Raw genomic sequence first — 6,420 nt, 5'->3', positions numbered from 1 at the left:
AATAACGCCCATAGTATGTCCCAGAGGCAACCGTGGTAAAGTAAAATCTGGGTTTTATAAGGGGCCTAATGGCATTTGATTGTCCTTCACCATCAGATCAGTGTGGGCCTTCATGTGAGACCTGTCTGGTTTGCATAGTAACACATTTCATTTTAGTGTATTTAGAACATTAATTCAATTTATATATTATAATTGTCTGCTACACAAATGGATGGAATACTATGATGAACTGTGAACATCAGAAAAGGCAAAGACTGCATTATATACTTTATAGAGCATTCTTTATACAAGCTCAATATATTGACAGTTTTGTATCTTATCTCCACAAACTGCTGCTCTTAGATAACATCCTCATTATTCCAAACTCACATGTTGCTAGACATTCAGAAGTTAAGCTATTTCTAATTATTTTTATGTTTGATGAATAAGAGACAAAGTTGGCAGCTGCCTGATGTGAAACATCTTATCAACATCAGCTCATCAAACCAGGCAACCCTTCAGATTAATGTGAAGTGAGGAATGTTTTGAGTAATTAAGCTCAAAGTTGGTGTCTATCACAAATCAAGATGAGAAGCCTGTGTGTGTGTGTCTGGCTGCACGTTGAGACTCACACAAACGTGGAGCAGCAATAAGATAATGAAACACCGTGGCAGTTCCCTCAATAGTGACACAACACCTGATGCCTTCAGTATAATTTAATAACACAGGTCTCACCCAGACACACAGGCAGGTGGGAACCTGCAGGGTGACATGTGGGGCCATGGTGAAAAAATATATCTGCCTAGTCTCAAGACACACAGGAAACGTTTCTGAAATGATCTGATAAACAATTATGTTAACCAGCTTTAACACCCAAAAGGGATTTCGCCAGGTCTTATTCCCAAGAAATGATCAAGTAGAGGCAGTAACGTCCGGAAAAAGCCTTAAGACATACACTATATTGCCAAAAGTATTCACTCAGCTATCCAAATCCTTGAGTTCAGGTGCACAAAGCAAGGGCCATAAAGACATTATGAGCGAGTTTGGTGTGGAAGAACTGGACTGGCCTGCACAGAGTCCTGACCTCAACCCGATAGAACACCTTTGGGACGAATTAGAGCGGAAACAGCGAGCCAGGCTTTTTTGTCCAACATCTGTCTGACCTTACAAATGCACTTCTGGAAGAATGGTCAACAATTCCCATAGACACACTCCTGAACCTTGTGGAAAGCCTTCCTAGAAGAGTTGAAGTTGTTATAGTTGCAAAGGGTGGGCCGACATCAAATTAAATATTATGGTTTAAGAATGGGATGTCACTTACGTTCATATACGTGTGAAGGCAGGCGAGTGAATACATTTGGCAATAAAGTGTATGTTGAACCTGTGATTCAGATGACTCACTGACATCACACACTTTTTCACAAGCTGCTCCAACAGCCTTATGACTACAATACGTCCACAGGGATAATTCCTCGCTGTCTTATGACTGTGAGAGAGCTGGATGAGTACTAAGGTGGTGTCATGGAGGCCAGTTATGGAGATTTACACTGTTGGGCAAGAAGAACATGCTGTGTCATGTCAGATTGGGTTGTGGGTATGTTGGGTTTGTTGTGCTGGAAAGTTAAACAGTGTGTCATCTGTCTTGCCATGCGGCAGGTAAATAATATACTTCTCAGCTGTTTTACATCACTCAGGACAGAACGCTTTACTCTCTGGTCCATTGTATGAATATCAACAGGTCTGTCAGCTGTTCTTCTTTCTTGCTCTTTTGGCAACTGGTCTGTGGGTGAAGAGTGTGATCAAATTATGTACAACTAGCTGGTGGTACTGAAAACACAGCCCTCTTAAAGACAAAATCCCAATTACATTGGCAAATGCAACAGTTGGGGGTCTCACTGGTTGCTCTGAAAAAAATTGTGGAAAAGCCAGATAAATGGACAGAAACACCCACCTTTCAACTGGTATTGAGGGGCCACAGAATTTGGTCATTTAAGGTTTGACTCATAAGCTTTCAAGTGTGGAGTTTGTGAAGTGCTCAAGGTTGGGATGGATCAACTTTGCAAAATGGGTAACTATTTAAATCCATAATTGAAAAAAGACTGCCTTGTTGAAATGTTGAAAAATGCATACAATATTGATGAAGCCTTTATAGAGGGATACGTTGGCCTCCTGTTGAGAGTGCAGTAGGCCTGCTTTGAGACCCCCTATCAGTCCCTTCACACGCAGCAGATCATTTTAATGGTGTACATTTTGGTTCAAGTATTTCCATGTCCCAAATTTGCCTGAGCTTCCCATATCGTTTGACTGTTTGGAGTGTATTATGTAAATTCAGTTTCTGGTTGTGTCCGTTTCCTAACCTCACAGCATTACCAAACTGATCTTTTTTCTGCCTTCACATTCAAGATTGGCCTCAGAGCAGAGGAGAAGGAGCCTTCAGATATATAGTTCAGCCAAACACACTGAGCCTGACAGGAGAAAGAAAACATTCCACAACTATGACTACGCAAAGCAGAATGTAGTCACTGAGAACTGTCCTTATCATCTGCTGTTCAACAATCTCAAAATTATCTGTTCCAAGAGGGAGAAGTAAGATGTCACAAATACAACAAGCCCCATATTCAAATCACATTCAGTTATTGGATAGATAAGTGTCAATATAAAAAGGGGAAACTGCTTTGGGACTGGTAGAGCTCATAATAGTAGAATTTCAAAATCTTTTTATCAGACGCAGAGGTGCAAATGGAGATATGAACAATACACTACAACCACACAGGACCTTCCTCAATTTTCTATTTAATTTGGAAAATATAACAATTAAATTTGTCATGGTATTGCTTATGGGAGATCCAGTTCACTTTGTGAAGCAATTTTTTTTTTATAACGAAAACTTCTTAAGGGGACACAAACAAAAGTACATTCAAAAGGTCAACACAATCTGGCCCAGTATGTGTGCCTCTTCAGAAGATAGCTTATTGTGCTTTTTTTTATCCAGAGGAAACACTACAAGCCAGTACAGGGAGTACAATACTTTTACAATGAGAGTTTAATCTTATCCTTGATGAAATGAACTGGACTTCCACTGTATTTGTCCTGCTGTATTCGTTTTCCCAGCCCCATCACGTCCTGTTCGTTCTCTGGATGTACTCTGGATGGTGATAGGAAACATGGCTTCCTGCTGGCCCACGGTGATTAGCATGCTGATCACAGCACCTGAGGTCGTACGCCATGTCTCCCAGGAGATGAGAGTTCAAGAGTCCTCACAGGGGATAGAGGCAGCTCAAACTAGCCCCCCTGCAGCTAGCCCAGGCCTGGATTTACTTTAATCTGCTCAGAGATGCTCCACAGTACACATACACACACTTATATACACACACATATTCATACAGTATATGCACACAAACAAACAGACACATGTGGTGATTCAAACACACACACAATAGTTCTCACACACACAATGCAAACAAGAAGACACTTTATTATTTCTGATGCAAAGTAAAGTGAAAGGCAATAAACAAATGTTGTTTAGACCTACCTGATTTATAATTTATTTTTAACTCTACCAAAAACACATTACCCTTAAGAAGTGAGCAACTGTGATAACACCCAATGCTAATGACATTTGCAATCATCTGTAAACAGACTGGCTCTGTGCACATCCAATTATTATGATCCTTTCCGTGGTAGGGGCGCTTTTTTTTATTCTCAGAGTCAGACGGAGTTAGTCACGCCATCAGCCAAACAAAGGAGAAACATCTGAGTGCCATCAGAAGCAGACAGGCACTCCATCCGAACAGTGGAATGGCCAGATAAGTGACGAGCATTAGAACTATTTCTGGAAGCTTTTAGAGCGATGGAATAAAAAAGTGCAGAAGGCAATGGGTTGTTTTTTAAAATGTTGTTTCTTAGTGCCTGCTGGGATATTGGGGTAATATATCAGGTGTTGCCTGCATTAGCCGGGTGTTTAATTTGCTGTGTCATCGTTCCAAATAGGGTTCACTTCCTGATTTCAAAATCAATGCAATATGAGAGCATGGCAAATTGGCTGGCTATGAGAAATTTGTTGTTTTACAATGGATAATCCACTCTTTGCTGATCACATTCTCATGGCCCGACCCCACCCAACAATTGGTATACAGATTTTTTCCCACAACTGGAATTATGGCTGGGACATGTACTATACTGTACCCAAACTGCTTCCTGACTGCAGCCAAAGCTGCCTGTTTTTACATCTACTTCACTTCAGGGATTGCCCTGCATCCAGGAAGGCCCTCTCAGGCAAGAAATGTTAGCATGGGGAAGCTGAGCGGGCAGGCACAGCTCCCTACTTGGCAGAACCTGTATCATCAATTATCTTTGGATCCTTCTTTAAAGAAACAGCAGTTGCCGTAAATGTTCCATCATACCAACTACTTTACAGAAATTGAAAATTGCTCTAAGAGATCAAATTGCAAACACTTTATAGGCTGACGGGTTAGGGTTGAGGTCAGGGTTAGGATTATGGTCAATTCTGTGGAAGGTTGGATGCAAGCAACTGGGCTGTGTAGTTAAATGCAAGTAAATGCTGGTTAGGAATGTGCATTCACATTGTAGACAAACTTCAGTCCAAAAGCACCAGTCATTAGTTAGAAAATGGAGACTGGCCTGGCAGAACTAAGGGGCCAGTTAGTGTCTAGCCCGTGTCTTGATGTGGCTTACTCTATTGTTGCTAATGTTGCTACAAAGTAGGGTTTGCTTTTGACAGTTTTGGTCAATCAAGGGCACCAGACACCAAACCCGCACCCCACCAAGGTGGGAATTAAAGTTATCTGAAGGATTTCACACATCCATCTTCCTCCTCTCCCCCCTCTTCCGTTCCCCCTCTCTCCCCCCCTCTCTATCTCCTCCTCCTGCTCCTCTCCCCCTTTCTTCCTGCCCCCTATCTTCCCTCCTGTGCTCTTCTTGCTCTGTCCTTGTCCTCCTGCTCCTCTCCCCCTCTCTCCTCTCCTGTCCTCCTCTTGCTCTCCCCCTTTCTCCCTTATTCCTCCACCACTTTTTTTTCTCTTGGCCATATCCTGACTGGATGGGCTGTTGTGCTGGTGTCAACAGAATCACTCCGCAGTTTTTAAGATTATCATGGGACAAGTGGCCGATTGGATTGCCATGGTAAAAATCCTACATGCACCAGAACAGAACAGCTTGTTGAAGCAAAACCTCCCACGGTTGTCTTGTTTCAAGTCTTTGAGCTTGATTTTAAACTTCAAAATTACACATCTGACAGTGACAGGAAAGTACATGGTCATCAACCATCACTTTGGGGTTCAGACAAGAACGCTGTTTAGTCGCACATTCCGAGTTCAGATGAGAAATAATCAATGGCAAATCTGTGTTTACTGTGTGTCTAGTGTTGACACCCAGCTCTGGGGTCCTGGCCAGCCCCAGCGCTGCAGGTCAGTCTGCTCTGACCAGACCAGCCAACGCTGCCATCCTGAGAGCCACCCCACGGCCACCATGAAGAGAGGGACAGCTTAGTGTAATTGTAGAGTCAGATTGTCTGCCAGGATGCAGGATTTACAAAGAGGATTCCCTCTGTGTGTGAGTGTAAGTGGTTGTGTGTATCTGTGGTGGCACATGTCTTTTTGTGTGTGTGTGTGAAACAACAACCAAAAGTTCCTATCTTCTGCAGAGCCCCGCTCCAGAGGAGAAGATGACATGCTTGCACTGCTCCCGAGGTCTCAGCTCGATACGGGGGGTTCCCAGAGTTCAGACTCCCACTGCCCTCCTCACAGGGCCAGCTTGTTCCTAGGGATCAGACCCCCACTGCCCTCCTCATAGTGCCACCTTGTTCCCAGGGTTCAGACCCCCACTGCCCTCCTCATAGTGCCACCTTGTTCCCAGGGTTCAGACCCCCACTGCCCTCCTCGTAGGGCCACCTTGTTCCCAGGGTTCAGACTCCCACTGCCCTCCTCGTAGGGACACCTTGTTCACAGGGTTCAGACCCCCACTGCCCTCCTCGTAGGGACACCTTGTTCACAGGGTTCAGACGTCCACTGCCCTCCTCGTAGGGACAAATTGTTCTCAGGGTTTAAACCTCCACAGGCCTCCTCGTAGGGCCACCTTGTTCACAGGGTTCAGACTCCCACTGCCCTCCTTGCATTCAGATGCTGAGTCGGTGCAACATTCCCCCTGTAGCTGAAATGCCCAGAGAGAATGATGGTCCCTGATTAGAATGAGTCTGGCTAGGCTTCAGATAGCCCACCTCTGTCCATTGTGTTTTCACCCTTGAGGTCCTACGCGGGAGGGTAGGGATGTGGTGGGGGGAGTTTGAGATTGTTATGGGGAGGCTGGGGGAGGTGGGGAGGTGGCATGGAGAGTTTCTGCTGAGTGGGGTGCTCCACCATTCAACTGAGGCAGCAGTGTGGAGCTTTTAGAGAAAGCTTATTTTGACTCCGGGAGAAATCAGTC

Source organism: Hypomesus transpacificus, chromosome 23, assembly GCF_021917145.1.
Source record: "Hypomesus transpacificus isolate Combined female chromosome 23, fHypTra1, whole genome shotgun sequence".
In the NCBI taxonomy this organism is placed as follows: Eukaryota; Metazoa; Chordata; class Actinopteri; order Osmeriformes; family Osmeridae; genus Hypomesus; species Hypomesus transpacificus.
The sequence above is the reverse complement of the archived record's forward strand: the minus strand, read 5'-3'. Positions refer to the sequence as shown.